This window comes from Arachis hypogaea, chromosome 16, assembly GCF_003086295.3.
Source record: "Arachis hypogaea cultivar Tifrunner chromosome 16, arahy.Tifrunner.gnm2.J5K5, whole genome shotgun sequence".
Lineage (NCBI taxonomy): Eukaryota > Viridiplantae > Streptophyta > Magnoliopsida > Fabales > Fabaceae > Arachis > Arachis hypogaea.
Genome location: NC_092051.1, coordinates 116681489 through 116708506, shown reverse-complemented (window position 1 = coordinate 116708506; position 27018 = coordinate 116681489). Strand labels below are relative to the sequence as shown.

Genomic DNA, 27018 nt, shown 5'->3' with positions numbered 1-27018 from the left:
CTATTACAGAGAGGGGCATGAGGTTTATTCCTGAACCAAGGTCACACAGAGCCTTAAAGATCATGGTGCTTATGGTACAAGGTATTATGAACTTTCCAGGATCCTGTCGCTTCTGAGGCAATGTCAGTTGATCCAGATCACTTAGTTCATTGATGAACAAGGGAGGTTCAACTTCCCAAGCATCAATGCCAAATAATTTGGCATTCAGCTTCATGATTGCACCAAGAAACTTGGCAGTTTGCTCTTCAGTAACATCCTCATTCTCTTCAGAAGAGGAATACTCATCAGAGCTCATGAAGGGCATAAGGAGGTTCAATGGGATCTCTATGGTCTCTAGATGAGCCTCAGAGTCCTTTGGTTCCCCAGAGGGAAGCTCCTTATTGATCACTGGACGTCCCTGGAGGTCTTCCTCCTTGGGATTCACGTCCTCTCCTCTCCTCACAGGTTCGGCCATGGCACTTATGTCAATGGCCTTGCACTCTCCTTTTGGATTTTCTTCTGTATTGCTTGGGAGAGTACTAGGAGGGATTTCAGTGATCCTTTTACTCAGCTGGCCCACTTGTGCTTCCAGGTTTCTAATGGAAGATCTTGTTTCATTCATGAAACTTACAGTGGCCTTAGATAGATCAGAGACTAGATTTGCTAAATTAGAAGCATTTTGTTCAGAGTTCTCTGTCTGTTGCTGAGTTGATGATGGAAAAGGTTTGCTATTGCTAAACCTGTTTCTTCCACCATTATTAAAGCCTTGTTGAGGCTTTTGATCCTTCCATGAGAAATTTGGATGATTTCTCCATGTTGAGTTATAGGTGTTTCCATACGGTTCACCTAAGTAATTTACCTCTGCTATTGCAGGGTTCTCAGGATCATAAACTTCTTCTTCAGAAGAAGTCTCTTGAGTACTGTTGGATGCAGCTTGCATTCCATGCAGACTCTGTGAGATCATATTGACTTGCTGAGTCAATATTTTATTCTGAGCCAATATGGCATTCAGAGTATCAACCTCAAGAACTCCCTTCTTCATAGGCGTCCCATTATTCACAGGATTCCTTTCAGAAGTGTACATGAACCGGTTATTAGCAACCATGTCAATGAGTTCTTGAGCTTCTGCAGGCGTTTTCTTTAGGTGAATGGATCCACCTGCAGAAGTATCCAGTGACATCTTAGATAACTCAGACAGACCATCATAGAATATATCCAGGATGGTCCATTCTGAAAGCATGTCAGAAGGACACTTTTTGGTCAACTGTTTGTATCTTTCCCAAGCTTCATAAAGAGATTCACCTTCTTTCTGTCTGAAGGTTTGAACATCAGCTCTAAGCTTGCTCAGCTTTTGAGGAGGAAAGTACTTGGCTAAGAAAGCCGTGACCAGCTTATCCCAAGAGTTCAGGCTGTCTTTGGGTTGAGAATCCAACCATAATCTAGCTCTGTCTCTTACAGCAAAAGGGAAAAGCATGAGCCTGTAGACTTCAGGATCTATTCCATTAGTCTTAACAGTATCACATATCTGCAAGAATTCAGTTAAGAACTGAAAAGGATCTTCAGATGGAAGTCCATGAAACTTGCAGTTCTGCTGCATCAGAGAAACTAATTGAGGTTTCAGCTCAAAGTTGTTTGCTCCAATGGCAGGAATGGAGATGCTTCTTCCATGTAAATTGGAATTAGGTGCAATAAAGTCACCAAGCATCTTCCTTACATTATTATTATTTTCGGCTGCCATCTCCTCTGCCTGTTCGAAAATTTCTGAAAGGTTATCTCTGGATTGTTGTATTTTAGCTTCTCTTAATTTTTTTCTTCAGAGTCCTTTCAGGTTCTGGATCTGCTTCCACAAGAATGTTCTTATCCTTGCTCCTGCTCATATGACAAGGAAGAATGGCCAGGAAAATAATGATAATAATAGAGATCCTTTATACCACAGTATATGGATCCCTGTGTGAGTGGAAGAAGAGGGGGAGACAAAGAATGTAATATAAAGGAAGAAACACAACTGTGAGAATGGAAGAGATGTGAGATGAGATGTTAGGATATGAATGAATAAATAGAATAGGATGGGGGAGGTATAATTTTCGAAAATTTTTTTGAAAAGGAGTTAGTGATTTTTGAAAATTGGTTTTTGAAAATTTGTTAGTATTTTTCGAAATTTTTTTTAAATAAAAATAAAACAAATAAAAATAATTAGTTAATTAAAAAGAAATTTTTGAAAAAGAGGGGAGATATTTTCGAAAATTAGAGAGAGGGAGTTAGTTAGGTAGTTTTGAAAAAGTTAAGAAACAAACAAAAAGTTAGTTAGTTGGTTGAAACAAATTTTGAAAAGATAAGAAGTTAGGAAGTTAGAAAAGATATTTTGAAAAGATATTTTTGAAAAAGATAAGATAAGAAGATATTTTTGAAAAGATATGATAGAAATTAGTTTTTGAAAAAGATTTGATTTTTAAAATAGATAAGATTTTCAAATTTGAAAATTTGATTTGACTCATAAGAAACAACTTGATTTTAAAAATTTTTGAAAAAGTCAACTTCAATTTTCGAATTTGATGAGAGAAAAAGGGAAAGATATTTTTTTGATTTTTGAATTTTTATGATGCAAGAGAAAAACATGAAAATTATGCAATGCATGAAATTTTTAGATCAAAACATGTGATGAATGCAAGAATGCTATGAATGTCAAGATGAACACCAAGAACACTATGAATGTCAAGATGAACATCATAGACACTTTTGAAAAATTTTTAATGCAAATAAAACATGCCAAACACCAAACTTAGAATTCTTTAATGCTTAAGCACTAAGAATTCAAGAATGCATATGATAAACATGAAAAGTCACAAAACAAAAAAAAAAAATCATCAAGATCAAACAAGAAGACTTACCAAGAACAACTTGAAGATCATGAAGAACACTATGAATGCATGAAATTTTCGAAAAAATGCAAGATGCATATGCAAGTGACACCAAACTTATGATATGACTCAAGACTCAAACAAGAAACAGAAAAATATTTTTGATTTTTTTGATTTTCTAAATTTTTTTTTATTTTATATTTTTCGAAAAATTCTTTTGAAAAAGAAAAAAAGGATTCCAAAATTTTTAATATGAATTCCAGGAATCTTATGCTCTAAAGCTCCAATCAGAGGGTCAGGCATGGCTCAATAGCCAGCCAAGCTTTAGTATGTAACTCAGACATGACACGCCTGACATTCCTTACATTCAACAGCCAATTGGCTAAGAAAGATAAAGAAGCTCTTCTCTTGGGTATAAGGATTGAGACATGGCTTTACAGCCAGCCAGGCTTCAACATGCTTCATGAAACGCTAGAATTCATTCTTAAAAATTCTGAAACCATAGAATCATTTATTTTTGAAAACATTTTTTTTTTTTGAAAATATTGTTATTATTTTTTTTCGAAAACAGATGAGAAAATTTTAGAAATATTTTTGAAAAATTTTTGAAAATAAAATAAAAAGAAAATTACCTAATCTGAGCAACAAGATGAACCGTCAGTTGTCCAAACTCAAACAATCCCCGGCAACGGCGCCAAAAACTTGGTGGACGAAATTGTGATCACATTAATGTAGTACTCTTTGTTATTGTATGGAATCATTATTATGGCTCTTTACTATGTGTGGACACAACTCCGTTCAACTAACCAGCAAGTGTACTGGGTCGTCCAAGTAATAAACCTTACGTGAGTAAGGGTCGATCCCACAGAGATTGTTGGCTTGAAGCAAGCTATGGTCAACTTGTAAATCTCAGTCAGGCGGATTTAAACATGATACTTTATTAGATTAAAATAAACAATAAAAGGGATAGAGATACTTATGTAGATTCATTGGCAGGGATTTCAGATAAGCGAATGGAGATGCTTTTCGTTCCTCTGAACCTCTGCTTTCCTGCTATCTTCATCCAATCAGTCTTACTCCTTTCCATGGCTGGCTGTATGCAAGGGCATCACCGTTGTCAGTGGCTACATCCCCTCCTCTCAGTGAATCATATGCTCACGCACCCTGTCACGGCACGGCTATTCATCTGTCGGTTCTCGATCGTGCTGGAATAGGATTCACCCTCCTTTTGCGTCTGTCACTAACGCCCAGCACTCGCGAGTTTGAAGCTCGTCACAGTCATTCAATCATTGAATCCTACTCAGAATACCACAGACAAGGTTTAGACCTTCCGGATTCTTTTGAATGCCGCCATCATTCTAGCTTACGCCACGAAGATTCTGGTTAGGAGATCTAAGAGATACTCATTCTAGCTTAATTCATGTAGAACAGAAGTGTTTGTCAGGCACGCGTTCATAAGGGAGAAGGATGATGAGCGTCACACATAATCATCACCTTCATCACGTTCTTGGGTGCGAATGGATATCTTAGAAGAGAAATAAGAAGAATTGAATAGAAAACAGTAGTACTTTGCATTAATCTTTGAGGAACAGCAGAGCTCCACACCTTAATCTATGGAGTGTAGAAACTCTACCGTTGAAAATACATAAGTGAAGGTCCAGGCATGGCCGAGATGGCCAGCCCCCTAAACGTGATCAATAGTCTCCTAAGATGAACAATGGAATAAAACTGAGACCAAAGATGCCTAATACAGTAGTAAAAGGTCATATTTATAATAAACTAGTCACTAGGGTTTACATGAGTAAGTAATTGATGCATAAATCCACTTCCGGGGCCCACTTGGTGTGTGTTTGGGCTGAGCTTAAGTGTAGCACGTGCAGAGGCCATTTGTGGAGTTGAACGCCAGTTTCTGTGCCAGTTTGGGCGTTCAACTCTGGTTTTGGATCCTTTTCTAGCGCTGGACGCCAAATTTGGGCAGAAGGCTGGCGTTGAACGCCAGTTTACGTCGTCAATTCTTGGCCAAAGTATGGACTATTATATATTGCTGGAAAGCCCTGGATGTCTACTTTCCAACGCAATTGGAAGCGCGCCATTTCGAGTTCTGTAGCTCCAGAAAATTCACTTTGAGTGCAGGGAGGTCTGAATCCAACAGCATCAGCAGTCCTTTTTCAACCTCTGAATCTGATTTCTGCTCAAGTCCCTCAATTTCAGCCAGAAAATACCTGAAATCACAGAAAAACACACAAACTCATAGTAAAGTCCAGAAATGTGAATTTAACACAAAATCTATTAAAAACATCCCTAAAAGTAACTAGATCCTACTAAAAACATACTAAAAATAATGTCAAAAAGCGTATAAATTATCCGCTCATCATGCCACATAATGGTAGCAGGTATTGGTTGCTGTCTTCACTTCAGTTTTATTGCTTAGAGTTATAAGTACTTAATGTCAGTGCATAGAAAGTACTGTTAAACAAACTTTTTTAATTTATTGCAGAAATATAATGCTATTTAATCTTCTTGATAAGTATAACCTGCAACTTCATTCAGGTGTATGAGATTCATGGATATGGAAACTGACACAAACCCCATTGATCGATCTATAGCACACTTACTGTTTCATAGGCCCCATGATCAATCAATGTTGCATCCTTATGATACTATACCTTTCAAATCCAGTGCCACAGTATGATTTCATTAATTCTTAACATGTTTAAATGAATGAAGTAGAATATAATCGTTTGATCCTTGCTTCATTTTCTTTATTCAATTGTTTTTCTATGCTTTCTGTAGTGGTTATCACTCCTCCAAAAATTATTGTGGCACGCAGAAGAAACCCAAAGGTCTTAGCAGAACAAGCCGCCAGGGGAAAGAGGAAACGTTGAATGGATCTTAAAAGAATTGAACAACTAATGTTCAATCTGTGCTCATGTATTTCCTTGTAAACCAGTGTTGCTTAGGGATTATACTTTGTTTATATTTGAATTATATTGACTTGTTTATTTATAGTACTTTTCTTTTAGTTTGATAATACGATGAATTTGTTTATTTTTTGAAATATTATATTCGAATAAAATTAGATAAAATTTGTATTAAATTTATATTTATTTTGAATGAAAACAAGTTTATTTTGTAATAAATTTGTATTAAATTTATATTTACAGACGAAAAATCTGTCGGAAAATTCGTCTGTAATTACAGACGGAAAATTCGTCTGAAAATCCGTCTGTAATTATAGACGAAAAATCCGTCTGAAAATCCGTCTGTAATTACAGACGGAAAATCCGTTGGAAAGTTCGTCGCCTTTGGAAAATGGATGGAGAATTTACAGAGGTAAAATCTGTCGGTAACTGGTAAAAATCCGTCGGTAATTTTCCGACGAAAAAAAAATCCGTCGGAAAAAAAAATCCGTCGATAAATAATTTCCGACGGGGCTTTTACAGAGGGACAAAATCTGTCGGTAATTTCGTTGGTAACCAAAAATCCATCTGTAATAAAGACTAAATCTGTCTGTAAATTTGTCTGTATTAATCCATTTTCTAGTTGTGAACTAGATTTGGAGTTTGAACTAATCTATCCGGTAGTAGTCCAACGGCGGACAATCCCCTGGTTCGCCAAAGCAGGGGAGAACAGTAAAACATTGGAGGATAAGGACTTGATACCTTCAGCTCTAATTAACTATCAGTTTAGTGTTTCAAACCAGTTGGTACCTTCAACTCTAATTAATTAAGTTCATACGTGGAGGCATTTTCTTTATAAGTTTTCCCAGCTACCACTCATTAGCATCTGTCTTTCAGGCCACATTTTCTTCTTTTGTTTTTTTCCTCAACAGATGGACTTGCTCACCTTCCATATGTAGTTCTTGGGCCCCAACTAATCAACTATGGCCTATTACCAGTGCATGAAATAGAAAATATAATTTGATATACTAAATAAAAACTATATACCGCGACGGATTAGTCCTTGACCTGCCGGGTTGGGAGATACCATGGGAAATCAAAAAAAAAAAACAAATTCATAATTTAAGCTTAGTACTGGGAAAAAAGAAAAGCAAAATATGTTATAACTTTAATCTATTTTAATATGACTTTTAATACTAAACCATATATTAGAAGAATTTCCATTTTTTTTCTTTTTTTTAAAAGACGAAAAAGAATGCTTTTTCCAGAAATCATAGAGCAAAAACACCAATTGCGACAGTATGACCTGACATGAATTAGACGAGGAAACAAAAACAAACACTCACGTTCGAACTGTACAACAACAAATGGTATTTGATGTGGGAGTAATTATGAAATAGTAAACTTTTAAAATCTTGTAAGATTGGTTAATTAAAATCCTAACCCTTCAACTTGACATTGATTTTCAATTAAACAAACAAATCTAAGTGTCTCAAAACAATATCTACTAGCCATAAAGAAAGATTTGGAAAGATATTGAGGAAAAGGCCCCAAAAAGCACGTTACTAGTGCCACTCTATTTGGAAAGCTAAATATGCTAATGAGAAAAGAAAGATTTGCTAAGTTGCTAACTTTTCTATAGAGATATTTTCGGTGAAATTTTTTTAACTAACTTTCATAAAATAATTGCATAATGCTTATATTAATAGAAAAAAATATTAATTAATAATACAATAATTTGATTTTCTAATTTAAAAACAAATAGTTTGTATAATTATAGTATAATTTGTATAATTTAGAGAAGGTATAATTAATAATAAATAAGAATATTATCTTACCATTAATTAATTTAAAATTCACGCTCTTTCCATAAGTATGATATTGTTTAAGATTAAAAAAAAAATTATTGATTAATGCTATGATAAAGAATATCAAAATAAAATATTATCCAATACATTAGGAAAAAAAATATTAACATAACTTAATATAACTATCTAAAACAAACTAATTACAAGATTTAAATACCTTAAATTAATTTTAAAATATTATTCTATTCTCAAAATAAAAAAAAAATCAGCTTATTATATTAATTTTCTTAATTAGAGTATATTCATTTAACCATATTGCTTTTAAAATTAGAGAATAAATTATTAATTAATAATAGAATAATTTGATTCTTTAGTCTAAGAACAAATAATTAAGTACAATTGTAGTATAACTAGTGTAATTTATGTTTACTATAAATAGTATTAAATTAGAATATTTCTTTGGAGATTAAACTAATCAAATCCTAATATTAGAATTTAGTTATTTAAATAATATTTATGGGATTGAATTCTAGACCTTAGATATTTATACATTAGAATTATTTTTGCAATGAAAACCAATGAAAATAGCCTGACCAGATTGAATGTACAGAAATCACGCAAATTCAGATCATCTTCTTGAGTACGATAAAAAATTAACAATTAAAATATGTTTATAAAAAAGAAATAAACGAAAGAATAAGCTAAGGATATATTTGTGTACTTACACATAAAGGTTACTAGTTATAAAAGAAATAAAGATAAGAAATCCGAGAGAGTATAAATAGTTATAATATTATATTATTTTATAAAATATTAATAGTATATTATAAAATACTTTCATTTAAGTAAAAAGGTTTTTGGAAATACTTTTTTAATTTATGAAAAAAATTTGTTACACCAACTATTAATTCAAGTAGTAGAAGAAAATTAATTTCTTTAATTTATGAAAAAAATTTGTTACACCAACTATTAATTCAAGTAGTAGAAGAAAATTAATTTCTTTAATTTATTATTTTTTTGCTTAATGTTTTTATTTAGGCTACTTATGATATAATAGTATAGTGTTAAAAAAATTTTAGATAATACTTTTAATCTGGAGCAAGTCTAAAATAAAATACTAGCAATTTAATGCAACTTTAATTCAGTATTAATATAGTGACAGCATGAATTTGATTCGTTTATAGATTTGTAACTGAGTCAAGACAGAGTGTTACCAATTTAAACTTTATTTGTTAACAGTTTGATAAGTTAAGGTTATGATCTTTGGGATGGATTTTGAACTATAATTAGAACTTATTTATTAATGTGAACTTAATATGGTACTAAAAGAAAATTAAGATCTTTTTTATGACATAAAATAAAGTCAAAATAAGAAAAGGAGAAAACAAAAGAGTTCTAGTCTATGCAGTTTCTGTCTCGTTGAGAGCAATTACATGAAGGTTCTTTTAAGAAGATATACACTCTGCATACTCAACTACATTAATCTTTTCTCTCTTTACAATTAAATCAAATATGGAAGTCACGTTCTCTAATATAAGCGCTCACGAAGACAATCACGACTATTATTCGATTTGCACTATCACCGGATCGGATAAGATCCACACTCTAAAAGGATCGATATGGTTGTACGATGCGATTAGTTCTTCGTTTATCTATGATGAATACCAATCTAGACAAGACCATTTTACCGATATTCTAAAGATATATTTGTTTCTTGAGTATGATAGAAATTTAACTAACAATATGTTTAAAAGAAAAAAATAAATGAAAAAATAACCATTCCGTAGATTTGTTCTTTTACAAAAAAAATTAATATATATATATATATAAAAAATACAAATAAAAATAAAAAATATGAGAGTTTATTAATAGTTATAGTATTAATATCTTTTAAAAAATAATAATAGGTTTGCTCTTGATTTCTAAAATTATGTTGTTTATTTATTGGACATCCTCTATATTATACGTTAATGATATCAATACATATTCAAAGTATAACTATTCAAATAGTATAGGTAGATAAATTTTTACTTCTCTAATGCATGACTGAAGTTAGAGTTTCTGTCCATTTTTATCACTGAATTAAAAAATTTTGTAAGATTTAATTTAAAAAAAATTACTCTAAAAGTTTATTAAAAATATTTAATTATTAAAAAATTAATATAAAAATTATTAAGTAGGATTAATTATTATAATATTTATAAAAATGTTAAATTAAGAACTTGGAAGGCATATGTAAACTATAGCTCACTTTATGATGAACATAAAATATATTATTATTATTTATTTGTTATTATAATTGTTTATACATGTTTATAGCTTAAATTTGTCATTTTTTGTTATAAGGATTTAATTTTGATAATATTGTTACATAATGTGAATTGTTTCTTTGTTATTAACTTTGTACAATCTAAATATGGACGGAAATGACATGCCACGTGTAAGTGCTTAACTTTTAGGATAATGTTAGTATTAGAAAAAAAATTTATTTTTTATATGCAAAAAAAAAAGTATTTGGCTGATTTTGTGTGTATACTTTTAGTAAATAATTAACGCTATAATATTGTGCTTTTTCATCTTCCCTTATGAAATAGACATATTCACGAATCTATATCTTTTACGCCAACGTGTAGGGATACAATCCAACTTTTTAAAATATATGGAAGATTAAACAAATGGCATATAAAGATGCTTAGTAATTAAGTTGGTAAAAAAAATCATATTTTATCAAAATGCAACTTTAGTATTTCTATTATTGATGTGAGTGTGGATTTAGTTAGTAACTTATAAATATTTTTACTATTGTTTAAAACACTTGCCTTGTTTTCATGTGATCTGAAAATAATAAAATCCAACTTATAAATTATTTATATTATTTTTTAATTGTGTTTTTTTTCAAACTTTGTGTTGATGCAAAATGAATGAGTACTGAACTTTATTTTTATGTTGACATTGTTTTTATAGTATTTAGACCTTTTATTTCGGCCAACTAAAGAGATGAATCTTTTTTTATAAAGAACTGCCCATTGCTGTTTACATCTTTAGAAACAATTTGGATTCAGAGTAAGTAAAATTAATTTATTTCTCATTTTATTGCTAATTTATCATGTAATTATTTTTTTAACCTTTTCTACTACCATAGTATAATATTCCGATTTTATGATTTTAGGGAAGTGCTTGTTCCAAATGATCATTGTCGTGGCACACACAATACTCTTCTAACTATTCTGCCCGGCAAGTCAATAATTGGTGATGTAAGACTTATTTCTGCATAATTTATTTATTATGCTTGCAAAAATATCAAATTTAGATTAGTACAGAATAACCATGATTGTATGTACTCCATAGGTCCTTATCTTAGTTTGTTCAATGCTCATCAAAGGGTCATTGGGCCAAAAGAAAACAAATATGGCAACCAATGATTTCTGCCACCAACATTTTCTGTAAGTTTATTGGCAGTTCGAAATTTAGTCTTCAATATTAATATATCTTCCCAGATAGGCTAGAAACATAATAAGATTCCTCACTTAGTTCAATATTCATCGTAGAAAATTGTTTTAAGCTCGAAATAGAACTGTTCCAGCACAATGAAATACATCAAGGATAATTTCATGAGAGACCTTGGCGATTTACACAAGGTTCGTTAATTTCAGTGGGCATTCAATTAATTAGTATAATAATATTTCATGACTGTTTTCGATAAAAATTATTTTCTGAATGTTGTTGTAGATTTTTGTGCCAATTTACCTTAATGGTCATTAGTTTCTTATAGTGGTTGATTTGCTTCATGAGACTGTGAGATATCTGGACTCGTTCAAACAGTGTACATTGATGACAGAGCGCAAAAGTGTCATAGACAATGTGTTAAATTACCTTGAGAATTTTTTATCCGACAAGAACTTTCAAGAAACACCTTCCTTTAGAAACCTTCAATTTTGTAAGTATAAATTCAATGAGCCAGCTGTCCTGCAACAATCTGCCAAATCGTAAGTTTAAAAATATAAAATTTCAAAGTATAGATTTAATTTTCTGGCTATTTGTTCTTTTATTATATTTTTCTTTGTTAATGTGTTCCTTGAATTGTGGCGAAGGAATGACGGTATTTGGGTTGCTCAATGGATGCACCTCAATCACTATTGGAGACCCGATAAGACATGGGTAAAAAAAATGTCATTATTAATAAGTTATGTTTATTCCATTATCTAATATCATTGTTAATGTCTGTTAGGTTGTCAATAATTACTCAAGGATACGACTGGCTGTGGATTTAGTAAATGACGAGCATAATTTGAAGTGGGATATGATAAATGAACTTACTGTCATTGACTGGAATAAAAATATACAATAGTCTATCCTGCAAACTTAGGATTTTAGTTGCTTGTTATTAGTAGTTATGAGTTTAATTAGACCATTTTAATTTTCTTTGAAATACAAGCTATCTTTATATTTTGTACATATTTCTTTTGGACTACTTAGATATTTGTGGATGTATTTATTTATAATAATTTATACATTATTTTTTTAGACTATTTAGATATATGTTGATTTTTTTATTCATAATTATTTATACATTATTTCTCATGCCATGCCGTTTTATTTCTGATATTGTGGCTTTGTGATGCCACGTGATTTCTTTACCGTAATTGTTTCATTTTTATTGCTTAGCTGGTTATACTTTAATCCGAATTTGGTTTTAAAAAATGATTGGACGCTTAACTTTACTGTAATAAGGTGAAAAAGTCATGCTTTCTATCGGCTCTTCAAAGCTTAAATATGATTGCTCCAAATGATTAAACAATAACAACATATACACACCTCTTTCGACTATGAGGAAGGAAGACATACCAAAAAGCTATTCAGTTTTCATTGATACTTTACTTCGCGCATCTATCTTGAAGATGAACACACACCTCTTTCTAATACAATGATAATCAAATTATACCAAATTCCTCTTATAATATGGTTCCTCTTCTTACTTTACACAACCTATATTTATCTTCTGTTTAGAGTTCTTATTCCTAAGCAAAGTGAACTATGTTTCAATACTTGGTTCAGTTAATTACGTGCCTCTATTTAGTACTGGATTCCTTTTATTTTCAAGAAAATCTTTGGATTTATGAACCTTACCCTTTCCAAAGAGAAGTCAAACTTAAAACCAAAGGAAAACCAATATATATATATATATGGTGACCACATCATCGCAAAAGCATACCCTGTTTGTGAAAATTTATTCCAATTCCAAGTAGAGTTTGGAAATAAAAAAAAAAGAAACGAATCGATATTAAGAAAGGGCAGCTGTTACTTGTAGACCAAAATCTACTTAATTCCAATACTACCATTTTCGCTGGAAGATTGAGATTAAAAGATTTGTAACTGGGCCAGAAGCCAGTAGTCAGAACTATAACTGTCAAGTCTATTCCAGGGTCCGTATTAGGATTATTGCTTAAATACTCCTCAAAGCTAGTTTGATTCTCCTTTGCCAGTGTCAAGTTTGTAACCTGGTGGGAGCAAAAAGCAATACAATTTTTAGTTGACCTGCCAAAAAGAGATGAACATGATATAGGTAAAGAACCTACCACTCCTTCCATCTGTGCTTAAACTATCCACCACATTGTTGCTTCAATTTTGTCAAAATACTTCTCTCATGATCATCATTGGCTCTCTTGTCAAAAAGAAGTCTTCGAGCAAGCTTCTTCTTGAAAGCAAGCAATTATAATGAAACAATTGCTGAAGAAGAGCCACATCAGACCTAACAGTATAAAATGCAAAAATGGTTCAAAATCCAAGCTACAATGTGATCGAGAAAGAGCTGACCAAAATTCAATAACATCTAATGCAACTTATGTTTTGGACAAAGCATCAAAGATGCTCTCTGCCTTGCTGCTAACATCAACAACAATCCTCTTAGCATCCACCTCAGCTTGTCTTTAAAATACAATAAAATTCAAAAATCAAAATCAGACATTAGCAAAAAATCAAAAATAGGAAAAAATTTAATTAAAAGAAAAAAAATGAAATTATTAGAAAAAAAAAAAAAGAAAAGTATCTTGGGGGGATTGTTCTTTGGCAAGTTTACAATACAAAGCAAGGTTCTCGCTATAGAACAATTGAGAAAATGAGAAACCTTAAGGTATAGGAAATGAAAGGAAAGAATTTGAATAAAGAAAGAGGGGTAAGTTTTTTAAGTTACTAACTCATTTCTCTTTCTTGAAGTGAATGAAGCCTGATTTGATCCTCTCAAAAGTTTCATCCAATGAAGCAATACTACCAGAGGATGAAGTTCCCAGTGAAGCTGTGAAACTTTGCATTCTTATGTATTTTTGAGATTTAATAATAATAAGAAGACTATATAAGAATCCCTGCCAATGAAGCAAAATAAGGAAGCAACATGTCAATAGATGAACTAAAAATACTTATTTGCATCGAAAGTTCGAAACTTGCTATAGTAAATGGTTGGAGTTAGAGAAAAAAAGAAAGTAAAGTCAATAAAATTCAGTTTCATCTATTGGTTTTTGACAAGACTAAAGCACTAAGATAAGTATATTTATAATTAAAATGGAGTAAGTAAGCATTTTCGTACACATGTCAATATATGAGAAAGAAACATAATTAATAAGAAGAGCAAAAGACTTAATTTCATTTAAACAAATTTATTCACAGTCTCAACTCATACATTCTCTGCCAATATTTGTGATGTTACGCAACTTCATTATATAGCAGTTTAGCAATCAATCTTCAATATGCAAAAAGTAAATACTATTTGATTAAACCTCGATTTTAAACTCCTTCAAGATGCAAATGCAATTAGTGTTTCCAAACAAACAATGCTGTCTTTTATTTCATGATAAGAATAAATGACCATTTGTACCCATAAGAGATGAAAACGCTGATATTTGTACTCATAAAAGCTCGAAACTAATCTTGTACTCATGATAGATGCTATCTGTGTGACAAAAGTGCCCTAACTTGGATCTGAGCTTGGTTCATGGGTTTCCGAACCTACGTGGCACTCCCAACCTCCCCCTCCCCCCAATCTGAGCCAACCATTAACCATCATCATCTTCATCTTTTTCACCATCACCATCACCATAACCTCCATAACCTCCATCACCATCACCTCAGCACCGCCACAGCCACCTCCCTTCACCACAACCTCCGGTAACAACCCACACCGCCGCGCCCCTTTCTCTTCTTCTTCCCCTCTTCTCACCTCCGCTGAGCCCAGAAATCACAGCGCTAGCTCCTCCTCTCCACCAAAGCCCAGAGCGGCAGCGGCCATCTTCTCCATTTCTGGGTCTCCTCTCGTCTACCACCAAACAGCCGCGACACCCAACCTTCTCTTCCAACCCGTCACCACTCCCTGTCCGAACCCTAGCTCCGCCAACCATCACCGTCGTCCTCTACGAGCCACCGCAACCCTCTTCCCTTTCTTTCCTTTGCGTGTTCTCTGTCTTCCTCAGCCACACCAACGAACCGGCCACCTTCTCCTCCCTCTCTCTCACTGGCCGAACTGCCGCGCCGTCGACGAGCCACAGCAACACCGACGATGAGCCCCTTTTCCCCTTTCTTCTTCTTTCTCTGTCATCCCGTCTCACCATCGCGAACCAGCCTAGCACCGTCGCGATTCCAGCCCCGTTTTCCGTTCTCCCATAGAACGACCAGAACAGGGTGCAGCCCCTGTGTCTTCCATCCCCTCTGTTTTTCCTGTGTCTTCCATCCTCTGCGTTTTTCTCTGAGTTCTGTTTCTTTCATTGTATTGCTTTTAGTTTATTTTGCTTAATTTGGTTAGTTAGAAATGCATGTTAGTGGATTTAGGTTTGTTTTGATTCATGTTGGTGTTTGAAAATTTTGCTGTTTTGATTCATGCTGCTGTTTAAAAATTTTGGCTTGTCTGATGCTGCTGGGAGCTTTGGGGGAGGTAGGGTTCGAACAGACGCTGTGGAGAAGGTTGGGTGTTGCAGCTGTTTGGTGGAGAGGAGGAGTGAGAAGAGGGGAAGAAGAAGAGAAAGGGGCGCGGCGGTGTGGGTTGTCGCCGGAGGTTGTGGTGAAGGGAGGTGGCTGTGGCGGTGCTGAGGTGATGGTGATGGAGGTTATGGTGATGGTGATGGTGAAGAAGATGAAGATGATGAATGGTTGGCTTAGATTTTTGGGGGGAGGGGGGAGGTTGGGAGTGCCACGTAGGTTCGGAAACCACGAACCAAGCTCAGATCCAAGTCAGGGCACTTTTGTCACACGGACAGCATCTATCATGGGTACAAGATTAGTTTCGAGTTTTCATGGGTACAAATGCCAGTGTTTTCATTTGTCATGGGTACAAATAGTAATTTATTCTAGTATAAATTTGACTTCTGCAGCACATGACTGCCCTGTTACCTAGATTGCTGGTGACTATCAAATTAGGTAAATTCAATTTTTAGCAAGCAATATAAATAGATATAATAAGAGCCAGCATGTTATATTACCATATAAATATACAATACTGTCATAACTTGTCATCATTAGGGTAACCACTAGTGATAGAAAAATAACTAAAATATACTCACGCACTAATGATATACTTGAAAGAATGATTGGTAATGGAGATTAAGACCAGAAGCAATTCACCAATCCAAAATAGCAGCTGATTAACTTTGAGAATGTGAAGTATGAACAAGAAAAATATTAGAAGTAACCCCAAATTATATAGAATTCCAAATTAAATTGTGAAAGATTGAAATGCAAACTAAACATATTGGAAAGATAATTTCTATGTTAATAATGTCACATGTCATTGTAGAATTAAAAATTTAATTATAAAAATTTTATATTAACCTCAATGTACTACTATTTGAAATACATAATTTAAATAACACTTACACTATACTCTCATAAGTATATACAAGTATATGTTACTGCATCCCGTTGAACTTCGGATATTATTCTTGTTGTACAACCTATTCTCCACAGCACAAACAAATTTGAGAGAAACAAAAAGGACTTCAACGAATCATAATGTGATATCAAATAGTTTAAAATTTACTAATCACTAAGTTTTAACAATGCAATAATTCATCTCTTATTATTCATACCTATAATAGCCACTAATAACTTCCATATGGTGGGATGGGAGTCTCATGGCCATTAATCAATCCACAATCACTAGCCCAAACTCTTGCTGCACAGATGTATTTATTTATGTATTTGGCACTATTGATGTCCCTTGAGAAGCCATAGAGTCTTTGGGAAGCTCCTATGAAAAATAATACATGGAGTCAAAATTGCTATCAAGTATAACTACAATATAGAAGTTACCAGTTTATTTTTATTCAAATAACCACTAATTCAATATTGTATCTTACTGACCTCTTCTGTACTAAAGTTAGCTTGCGTGCCACTACTAGTCTTATCACCCAAATTGTCACCGTCATTCCTCATGGGACATTTCTTCTTTACATGACCAGCACTGTTGCATTTAGTGTACCTCCGTTTACCTTTCTCTTTTTCCCCCTTGGGTGCTCCTTTTGTCTTGACCACTGAAGGGTCACCAACAAAGTTCGGTATAGGAGAATCTCTTGTTTGTCTTTTCAAACTAGATTTTTGTTCTAGTGTTTGAGTCCAACAAAGACTTCATTCATAGTGTCATGGAAAGAAGGACCATCTTGAGCTCCTAAGAATACCATACACGTAGCTACCACTGACAATGTGCCATAGCGCATTAAAAATTCTCTTTCTCTGTCTTGCATAGTGCCTCTAGCAAAACTTTCATCCAGATACTTCTTGGCATCAATCGACCATCTTTTCAAAAGAAGACTATCTGGTAACTTCTGTAAACCTACCCTTTTCATGGCACAAAAAATGTGGCTGCAAGGAATGCCTTCACTACTCCACCGACTACATTCACACTCTATATGCTCAGTATTGAGATCATAAAGTATGTTGTAAGAACCGCGATTAATCGAACAGGTTAAATAAGTGATTAGTTGCCCAAATTTGATTCCCAAAAGTTAGAGTGAGAATTTGAGGTTTTAAACATCATTTTTGGACTTAGTGGGTCTTTCCGAGTCAGAAAATGTGTTTTCTGCGAAAAACCGTAAAAAACCGCGAACCAGCAGTTGAACCGGTTGAACCGATTCAAGTCTGCTCGGTGCTGCTCGAGAGAAAGTTGAAACAGTCAAAATCTTAGAAAAACACTAGAAATGAAAAACCGGGCATTAATTTTAAAGGTTTGGCCCGAAGTTGGGCCAAACGGGCTAAAAACGCTAAGTGGTTGGACCGGGCCCAAATTGGGCCCAAGCCCAACATATATAAGGGTTCATTAATGAACCCAATCACTCATAACACACTCAAACACACCCACACAGTGCTGAAGAGAAGAAGAAGAAGAGAAACCCCAAGAGCACTATTCATCCTCTTCTTCTCTAGCTAATATCTTGAGCTACGGTGCTCCGATTTGCGTGTCGTCAGTGGCTATGCGTTTCTTGTGACGAGCTCTACAAAAACCACCCAAGAAACTGGTAAGAAAAACTCGAATCCCTATTATTTCTTCTCCTCAATATTTCGAGTATCTAGGGCTTGGGATTAAGTGAGTTTTTGTGATTCTTGGTGTTTAGGTTCACTCTAATCCTTGCTTAACTTTGGGTTGTGACATCCAAATCTGTTGAAAAAGGTAAGAGGCTTTGAACTCTTGTAAGCTTTTGATTTATATTGAGCCCTAGGTTGATTTTGTGGTGATTTATATGTATATAGCTTGATTATTGTGAGTTTGGAGCTTGTTGGAGTTATATTGGTGGTTGGATTTTGGTTGAAAGTTCATTTGGTTCATATTGGGAATCGGCCAAAGTATAGTTTCGGTTTTCTCTATGTAGTATATAATATTCATGGACACTTAGGCTAGTGACCCATAGGATAGGATTGGATTTGAATGGTTGATGAATTGTTGGATGTTATTGTATGATGATGTTGATGAAATGATGATTTTTGAGTTGATATTGATGATTGATAATGATGTGATGAGGATGAATGATTTGTGGAGTGGAAGAGTGAATTGTGTTGATAAATATGATATTGATGTTGATTGATTGGTAATGAAGTTGGAAAAATGATAATGAGGTTTGATTATATATAATATATTAATGTTGCAATTGAGGATGAGGTAAAGTGAAGAAATATGTGGCAAGCTTGGTGTAATATGTCATAGGGTGTTGATTTTGATGAGAATTGGAGTTTGGAATGGTTTGGTTTGGTCTTGGTTGTGTTTTATAAAGGAATTGTGGAAATTGTGATTTTGGGTAAAAGTTAGTTTTTGGTGAATTTTTTCTGATCATAACTTTTGGTGAAATTTGTTTAGAATTATAGATCTTTGGAAACCCTTTAAATCGATATAAAGTTTGTGAAATTTGGAATTTTGTATAGGAAGTTATGATCATTCAAAGTTGGTGTTAAAAATCTAAAATTCTGCAAAGTTGCATAATTTTATGATTTCTGATATGTGCGCACGCACAGCTGATGAGTGGATAATTTATACACTTTTTGGCATTGTTTTTAGTATATTTTAGTTAGTTTTTATTATGTTTTTATTAGTTTTTATTCAAAAATTATATTTTTGGACTTTACTATGAGTTTGTGTATTTTTCTGTGATTTCAGGTATTTTCTGGCTGAAATTGAGGGATCTGAGCAAAAATTTGATTCAGAGGCTGAAAAAGGACTGCAGATGCTGTTGGATTCTGACCTCCCTGCACTCAAAGTGGATTTTCTGGAGCTATAGAAGCCCAATTGGTGCACTCTCAATTGCGTTGAAAAGTAGACATCCTGGACTTTCCAGAAATATATAATTGTTCATACGTTGCCTGAGATTTGATGGCCCAAACCGGCGTTCCAAGTAAGCATAAAAATTATTGCGTCAAAACGCCAGAACTGGCATAAAAGCTGGAGTTAAACACCCAAACTGGCACAAAAGCTGGCGTTTAACTCCAAGAAAAGTCTCTACATATGAAAGCTTCAATGGTCAGCCCAAACACACACCAAATGGGCCCTGGAAGTGGATTTCTACACTAACTATTCTAGCTTACTCATTTTCTGTAATCCTAGGTCACTAGTTTATTATAAAAACTACTTTTAGTGATTCATTTGGCACCTCATGACACTCTACACATTTCATATTGTATCTTCTATGACATGAGTCTCTAAATCCCATGGTTGGGGGTGAGGAGCTCTGCTGTGTTTTGATGAATTAATGCAATTACTACTGTTTTCCATTCAATCACGCTTGCTTCCATTCTAAGATATTCACTCGTACTTCAACTTGATGAATGTGATGATCTGTGACACTCATCACTATTCTCAACCTATGAATGCGTGCCTGACAACCACCTCCGTTCTACCTTAGACTGAGTGCTTATCTCTTAGCCTCCTGGTTCAGATCAAAGTCTTCGTGGTATAAGCTAGAATCAATTGGCAGCATTCTTGAGATCTGGAACGTCTAAACCTTGTCTGTGGTATTCTGAGTAGGATCTGGGATAGGATGAATGTGACGAGCTTCAAACTCACAAGTGCTGGGCGTAGTGACAGACGCAAAAGGATCAATGAATCCTATTCCAGCATGAGTGAGAACCGACAGATGATTAGCCGTGCGGTGACAGCGCATTTGGACCATTTTCACTAAGAGGACGGATAGTAGCCATTGATAATGGTGATCCACCAACATACATCTTGCCATGGAAGGAACCTTGCGTGCATGAAGAAAAAGACAGTAGGAAAGCAGAAATTCAGAAGACAGAGCATCTCCAAAACCTCAACCTGTTCTCCATTACTGCATAACAAGTATTTATTTCATGTTCTTTTACTTTTTACAATTAAATCTAAGAATTATTGATATCCTGACTAAGAGTTACAAGATAACCATAGCTTGCTTCAAGCCGACAATCTCCGTGGGATCGACCCTTACTCACGTAAGGTATTACTTGGACGACCCAGTGCACTTGTTGGTTAGTTGTGCGGAATTGCAAAAGTGTGATTGTGATTTTGTGCACCAAGTTTTTGGCACCGTTGCCGGGGATTGTTCGAGTTTGGACAAATGACGGTTTATCTTGTTGCTTAGATTAGAAATAATTTATTTTTGTTGGTTTAGAGTCATTAAATTTGAGTCTTTTATTTGAGTTTAGTTTCATATTTTAAGTTTGGTGTCAATTGCATGCTTTTATTTTCTTTCAATTTTTCGAATTTGCATGTTCTTAGTTCTTTATTGATCTTTAAAAATTCTAAGTTTGGTGTCTCCTTTGTGTTTTCCTATAAATTTTCGAAAATTTGTGTTTGATTTTCTAAAAATTTTAAATTTGGTGTCCCTTGTGCTTTTATTTACTTAAAAATTTTTCAAAAATTTGTCCTTGGTGTTCATCTTGATCTTCAAAGTGTTCTTGGTGTTCATCTTGACATTCAAAGTTTTCTTGTTTGTTCTCTTTGTTTTGATCTAAAATTTCTAAGTTTAGTGTCATTTTGTTGTTTTTCTCTTTCCTCATTAAAATTCAAAATTAAAAAAATATTTTTTCCTTATTTTACTCATAAATTTCGAAATTTTGCATTAAATTAGTCAAAGATTTTCAAAATCATATCTTTTTTTAGTCAAGTCAAAATTCTAATTTCAAAAATTGATCTTTTCAAATCTTTTTCAAAAATAAAATCTTTTTAATTTCTTCAATCATATCTTTTCAATCATATCTTCTCAATCATATCTTTTTCAAAATAATTTTCAATCATATCTTTCTGATTGCTAATTCCAAAATCTTCTTAATTGATTAATTAATTTAGTTATCAATTTGCTTGTATTTCATTTTCTTCAAATTTTTGAAACTTTTATTTTATCTTCCATTTATTTTGTTTTATTTTATTCGACTACTTTTAATTAAATAAAATAAAAAAATTTAAAAATATAATTTATTTACAATTCATATCAATTCCCTTTTCTCCATCATGGACATAAGTGGAAATGAACAGTCTAGAAGGACTATGGGGTCATATGCTAACCCCATTACAACTGCATATGGGAGTAGCATCTGTATACCTCCCATCAAAGTAAGCAGTTTTGAGCTAAATCCTCAGCTCGTTATCATGGTGCAGCAAAATTGCCAATATTCTGGTCTTCCACAAGAAGAACTTACTGAGTTTCTGGTACAGTTCTTACAAATTGCTGACACAGTACGTGATAAAGAAGTGGATCAGGATGTCTACAGATTATTACTGTTTTCATTTGCTGTAAAAGATCAAGCTAAGAGGTGGTTAAATAACCAACCCACAGCAAGCATAAAAACATGGAGACAATTATTAGACAAATTCCTGAATCAATTTTACCCTCCAAAAAGGATGACACAGCTAAGGCTGGACATCCAAGGCTTTAAACAAAAGGATCATGAATCCCTTTATAATGCCTGGGAGAGGTACAGAGGGATGCTAAGAAAATGCCCCTCTGAAATATTTTCAGAGTGGGTACAGTTAGACATCTTCTACTATGGGCTTACAGAAAGAGCTCAAATGTCTCTAGACTACTCAGCTGGTGGATCTATACACATGAGAAAGACAATTGAAGAGGCTCAAGAACTCATAGATATAGTTTCTAGAAATCAACATCTGTACTCAAGCAGTGAGTCCTCCATAAAAGAAGAGGCTAGGGCAGTAACTACTGACCCTAATCCTCAAGAACAGATTATTGAACTTAATCAGCAATTACTCCTTATGACAAAACAATTAGCAGAATTTAAAGAGATGCTCCAAGACACTAAAAATGCTAACAAGAATATAGAAGCACAATTAAATCAGACAAGACAGCAGCTATCTAAACAGATAAAAGAAGAATGCCAAGCTGTTCAACTAAGGAGCGGGAAGACATTGAATAAATCAGCTCAAAGCAGCAGAAAGCCAAGAAAGGAAAAACTGACAGAGGATGACCAAACCATTGCCCAAAATCCCTCTGAGGACAGCAAGAGCCCAGAGAGGAATAATTCTGGCATTCAAATGCCAGAAAAGGGTGAAAGATTGGCGTCAAATGCCCAGTGGATGCCCACTTCTGGCGTTCAAACGCCAGAAAAGGGAGAAAAGTTGGTGTTAAACGCCCATTCCTTGCCCAATTCTGGCGTTCAAACGCCAGAAAAGGGTGGGAATCTAGCGTTAAACGCCCATCCAGCACCCAATCCTGGCGTTCAAATGCCAATGAGGAATCAAACACCTGCAAGTGCTGATAGTAACCCCTCTAAGAAGGCTTCTCCAACCACCTCTGTAGGGAATAAACCTGCAGCAACTAAGGTTGAAGAATATGAAGCCAAGATGCCTTATCCTCAGAAACTCCGCCAAGTGGAACAGGATAAACAATTTGCCCGCTTTGCAGACTATCTCAGGACTCTTGAGATAAAGATCCCGTTTGCAGAGGCACTTGAGCAAATACCCTCTTATGCTAAGTTCATGAAAGAGATCTTAAGTCATAAGAAGGATTGGAGAGAAACTGAAAAGGTGTTTCTCACTGAAGAATGCAGTGCAGTCATTCTGAAAAGCTTACTAGAGAAGCTTAAGGATCCAGGAAGCTTTATGATACCATGCACATTAGAGGGTGCTTGTACTAAGACAGCTCTATGTGACCTTGGAGCAAGTATCAACCTAATACCTGCATCCACTATCAGAAAGTTTGGCTTGACTGAAGAAGTCAAACCAACCCGGATATGTCTTCAACTTACTGATGGCTCCATTAAATATCCATCAGGCATAATTGAGGACATGATTGTCAAGGTTGGGCCATTTGCCTTTCCCACTGACTTTGTAGTGCTGGAGATGGAGGAGCACAAGAGTGCAACTCTCATTCTAGGAAGACCTTTCCTAGCAACTGGACGAACTCTTATTGATGTACAAAAAGGGGAAGTAACCCTGAGAGTCAATGAGGATGAGTTCAAGTTAAATGCTGTCAAAGCTATGCAGCATCCAGACACAGCAAATGACTGTATAAGCGCTGATATTATTGACTCTTTGGTGGAAGAGATGAATATGACTGAAAGTCTCGAATCAGAGCTAGAGGACATCTTTAAAGATGTTCAGCATGATCTGGAGGAATCAGAGGAAATAAAAGAACCTCTAAAAATTCCTCAGGAAGAGGAGAAACCTCCTAAACCCGAGCTCAAACCACTACCACCATCCCTGAAATATGCATTTCTAGGAGAGGGTGACACTTTTCCAGTGATCATAAGCTCTGCTTTAAATCCACAGGAAGAGAAAGCACTAATTCAAGTGCTAAGGACACACAAGAGAGCTCTTGGGTGGTCCATAAGTGATCTTAAGGGCATTAGCCCAACAAGATACATGCACAAGATCCTATTGGAAGATGATGCTAAGCCAGTGGTTCAACCATAGAGGCGGCTAAATCTAGCCATGAAGGAGGTGGTGCAGAAAGAGGTCACTAAGTTACTAGAGGCTGGGATTATTTATCCTATTTCTGATAGCCCCTGGGTGAGCCCTGTTCACGTTGTCCCCAAGAAGGGAGGCATGACAGTGGTTCATAATGAAAAGAATGAACTGGTTCCTACAAGAACAGTTACAGGGTGGCGTATGTGTATTGACTACAGAAGGCTCAATACAGCCACCAGAAAGGATCATTTTCCTTTACCATTCATAGACCAGATGCTAGAGAGACTAGCAGGTCATGAATACTACTGCTTTTTGGATGGCTATTCAGGTTACAACCAAATTGCAGTAGATCCTCAGGACCAAGAGAAAACAGCATTCACATGTCCTTCTGGAGTATTTGCCTACAGAAGGATGCCCTTTGGTCTTGCAATGCACCAGCAACCTTTCAAAGGTGCATGCTCTCTATCTTCTCTGATATGGTAGAGAAATTTCTGGAAGTCTTCATTGATGACTTTTCAGTATTTGGAGACTCATTCAGCTCATGTCTTGACCATTTAGCACTTGTTCTAAAAAGATGCCAAGAGACCAACCTAATTTTAAACTGGGAAAAATGTCACTTTATGGTGACTGAAGGAATTGTCCTTGGGCATAAAATTTCAAACAAGGGAATAGAGGTGGATCAAGCTAAAGTAGAAGTAATTGAAAAATTACCACCACCTGCCAATGTTAAGGCAATCAGAAGCTTTCTAGGGCATGCAGGATTCTATAGGAGGTTTATAAAGGATTTTTCAAAAATTGTAAAACCTCTGAGCAATTTGCTAGCTGCTGACACACCATTTGTGTTCGACACAGAGTGTTTGTCGGCGTTTGAAACTCTGAAAGCTAAGCTGGTCACAACACCAGTTATTTCTGCACCAGACTGGACATTACCATTCGAACTAATGTGTGATGCCAGTGACCATGCCATTGGTGCAGTATTAGGACAAAGGCATAACAAACTTCTGCACAGCATTTACTATGCCAGCCGTGTTCTAAATGACGCATAGAGAAACTACACAACCACAGAAAAAGAGTTGCTTGCAGTGGTTTATGCCATTGACAAGTTCAGATCCTATTTAGTAGGTTCAAAAGTGATTGTGTATACTGACCATGATGCTCTTAAATATCTACTCACAAAGCAGGATTCAAAACCCAGGCTCATAAGATGGGTGTTGCTTCTATAAGAGTTTGATATAGAAATATGAGACAGAAAAGGGACAGAGAACCAGGTAGCTGATCACCTGTCCCGGATAGAACCAGTAGTAGGGGCGTCCCTCCCTCCTACTGAGATCTCTGAGACCTTTCCGGATGAGCAACTCTTCGCCAGTCAGGAAGCACCATGGTTTGCAGACATTGCAAATTATAAAGCTGTGAGGTTCATACCCAAGGAGTACAGCAGGGTGCAAACAAAAAAACTAATTTCTGATGCAAAGTACTACTTATGGGATGAACCATATCTCTTTAAGAGATGTGCAGACGGAATGATCTGCACATGCGTACCTAGAGAAGAGGCACAGAAGATCCTATGGCATTGCCATGGATCACAGTATGGAGGACATTTCAGAGGTGAGCGAACAGCCACTAAGGTCCTCCAGTGTGGGTTCTACAGGCCTACTCTCCACAGAGATGCCCGAGAGTTTGTGCGTAACTGTGATAGTTGCCAAAGAGCTGGCAACTTGCCCCATGGTTATGCCATGCCTCAACAAGGGATCTTAGAGATTGAGTTGTTTGATGTATGGGGTATTGACTTCATGGGTCCTTTCCCACCATCATACTCAAACAATTACATTCTGGTGGCAGTAGACTACGTATCTAAATGTGTAGAAGCAATTGCCACACCCACTAATGATACTAAGACCGTGCTGAAGTTCCTCCAGAAATATATCTTCAGCAAATTTGGTGTTCCCAGAGTACTAATCAGTGATGGGGCACTCATTTCTGCAATAAATAGCTGTACTATGCTATGGTTTGATATGGAATTAGCCACAAAGTACAACTCCATATCATCCACAGATAAATGGGCAGGCTGAAGTCTCTAATAGATAACTAAAAAGAATCCTAGAACGGACTGTAATTGCCCGTAGAAAGGATTGGGCAAAAAGCTTGGATGATGCTCTGTGGGCATACAGAACAGCTTTCAAGACTCCTATAGGAACCTCTCCATACCAGCTTGTGTATGGCAAGGCCTGTCATCTACCCGTAGAACTGGAACATAAGGCCTACTGGGCAACCAAATTCCTAAACCTGGATGCTAAGATAGCTGGAGAGAAAAGATTGCTCCAGCTGAATGAGCTAGAGGAATTCAGACTCAATGCTTTTGAAAATACAAAAATTTATAAGGAGAAAGCAAAAAGGTGGCATGACAAGAAACTGTCATCTAGAGTCTTTGAACCAGGACAGAAGGTTCTGCTGTTTAACTCTAGGCTCAGATTATTTCCCGGAAAATTGAAATCCCGGTGGAGGGGACCATATGTGATTACAAGTGTGTCACCATATGGATATGTTGAGCTTCAGGATATTGACTCTGACAAAAAGTTTATTGTTAATGGACAGAGAATCAAACATTATCTTGAAAGCAATTTTGAGCAAGAATGCTCAAAACTGAGACTAGAATAAAGCTCAGTCAAGGTCCAGCTAAAGACAATAGAGAAGCGCTTATTGGGAGGCAACCCAATGTTCTTTAATTATATATATTTATTTTCTATTGTTATTTTATATTTTTTTAGGTTGATGATCATGTGGAGTCACAAAAACAACTGAAAAAGCAAAAACAGAATGAAAAACAGCATTAAAATAGCACACTCTGGAGGAGGAGCTTAATGGCGTTCAAACGCCAGAAAAGGGCACAAAGCTAGCGTTTAAACGCCAGAAAGGAAAGAAAAGCTGGCGTTAAACGCCAGAAATGGGCAGCAACCTGGCGTTTAACGCCAGGATTGGCACTCCAAGGGGCGTTTACACGCCAACATGGTGCAAGGATGAAAAATTCTTGACACCTCAGGATCTGTGGACCCCACAAGATCCCCACCTATCTCAACTCTATCTCTCTCTTCTTCACACTATCCGATAACACCCTTTTT

At 35.2% G+C, this 27018-nt stretch overlaps 1 long non-coding RNA gene and 1 other non-coding gene across 2 annotated transcripts; one reads left to right on the top strand and one right to left on the bottom strand.

Moving 5' to 3' along the window:
* The first annotated feature begins 1213 nt into the window (after window positions 1–1213).
* LOC112762027 (small nucleolar RNA R71) lies at window positions 1214–1321 on the top strand. The gene has a single exon (XR_003182389.1). It is a non-coding gene; the product is annotated as a small nucleolar RNA R71 (small nucleolar RNA).
* Window positions 1322–12694: 11373 nt separating this feature from the next.
* Window positions 12695–14129, bottom strand: LOC112758914 (uncharacterized). The gene is made up of 3 exons (XR_003179853.3): window positions 13740–14129; window positions 13122–13470; window positions 12695–13043 (listed from the first exon to the last, which is right to left on the bottom strand). It is a non-coding gene; the product is annotated as an uncharacterized lncRNA (long non-coding RNA).
* Between the last annotated feature and the right edge of the window lie 12889 nt (window positions 14130–27018).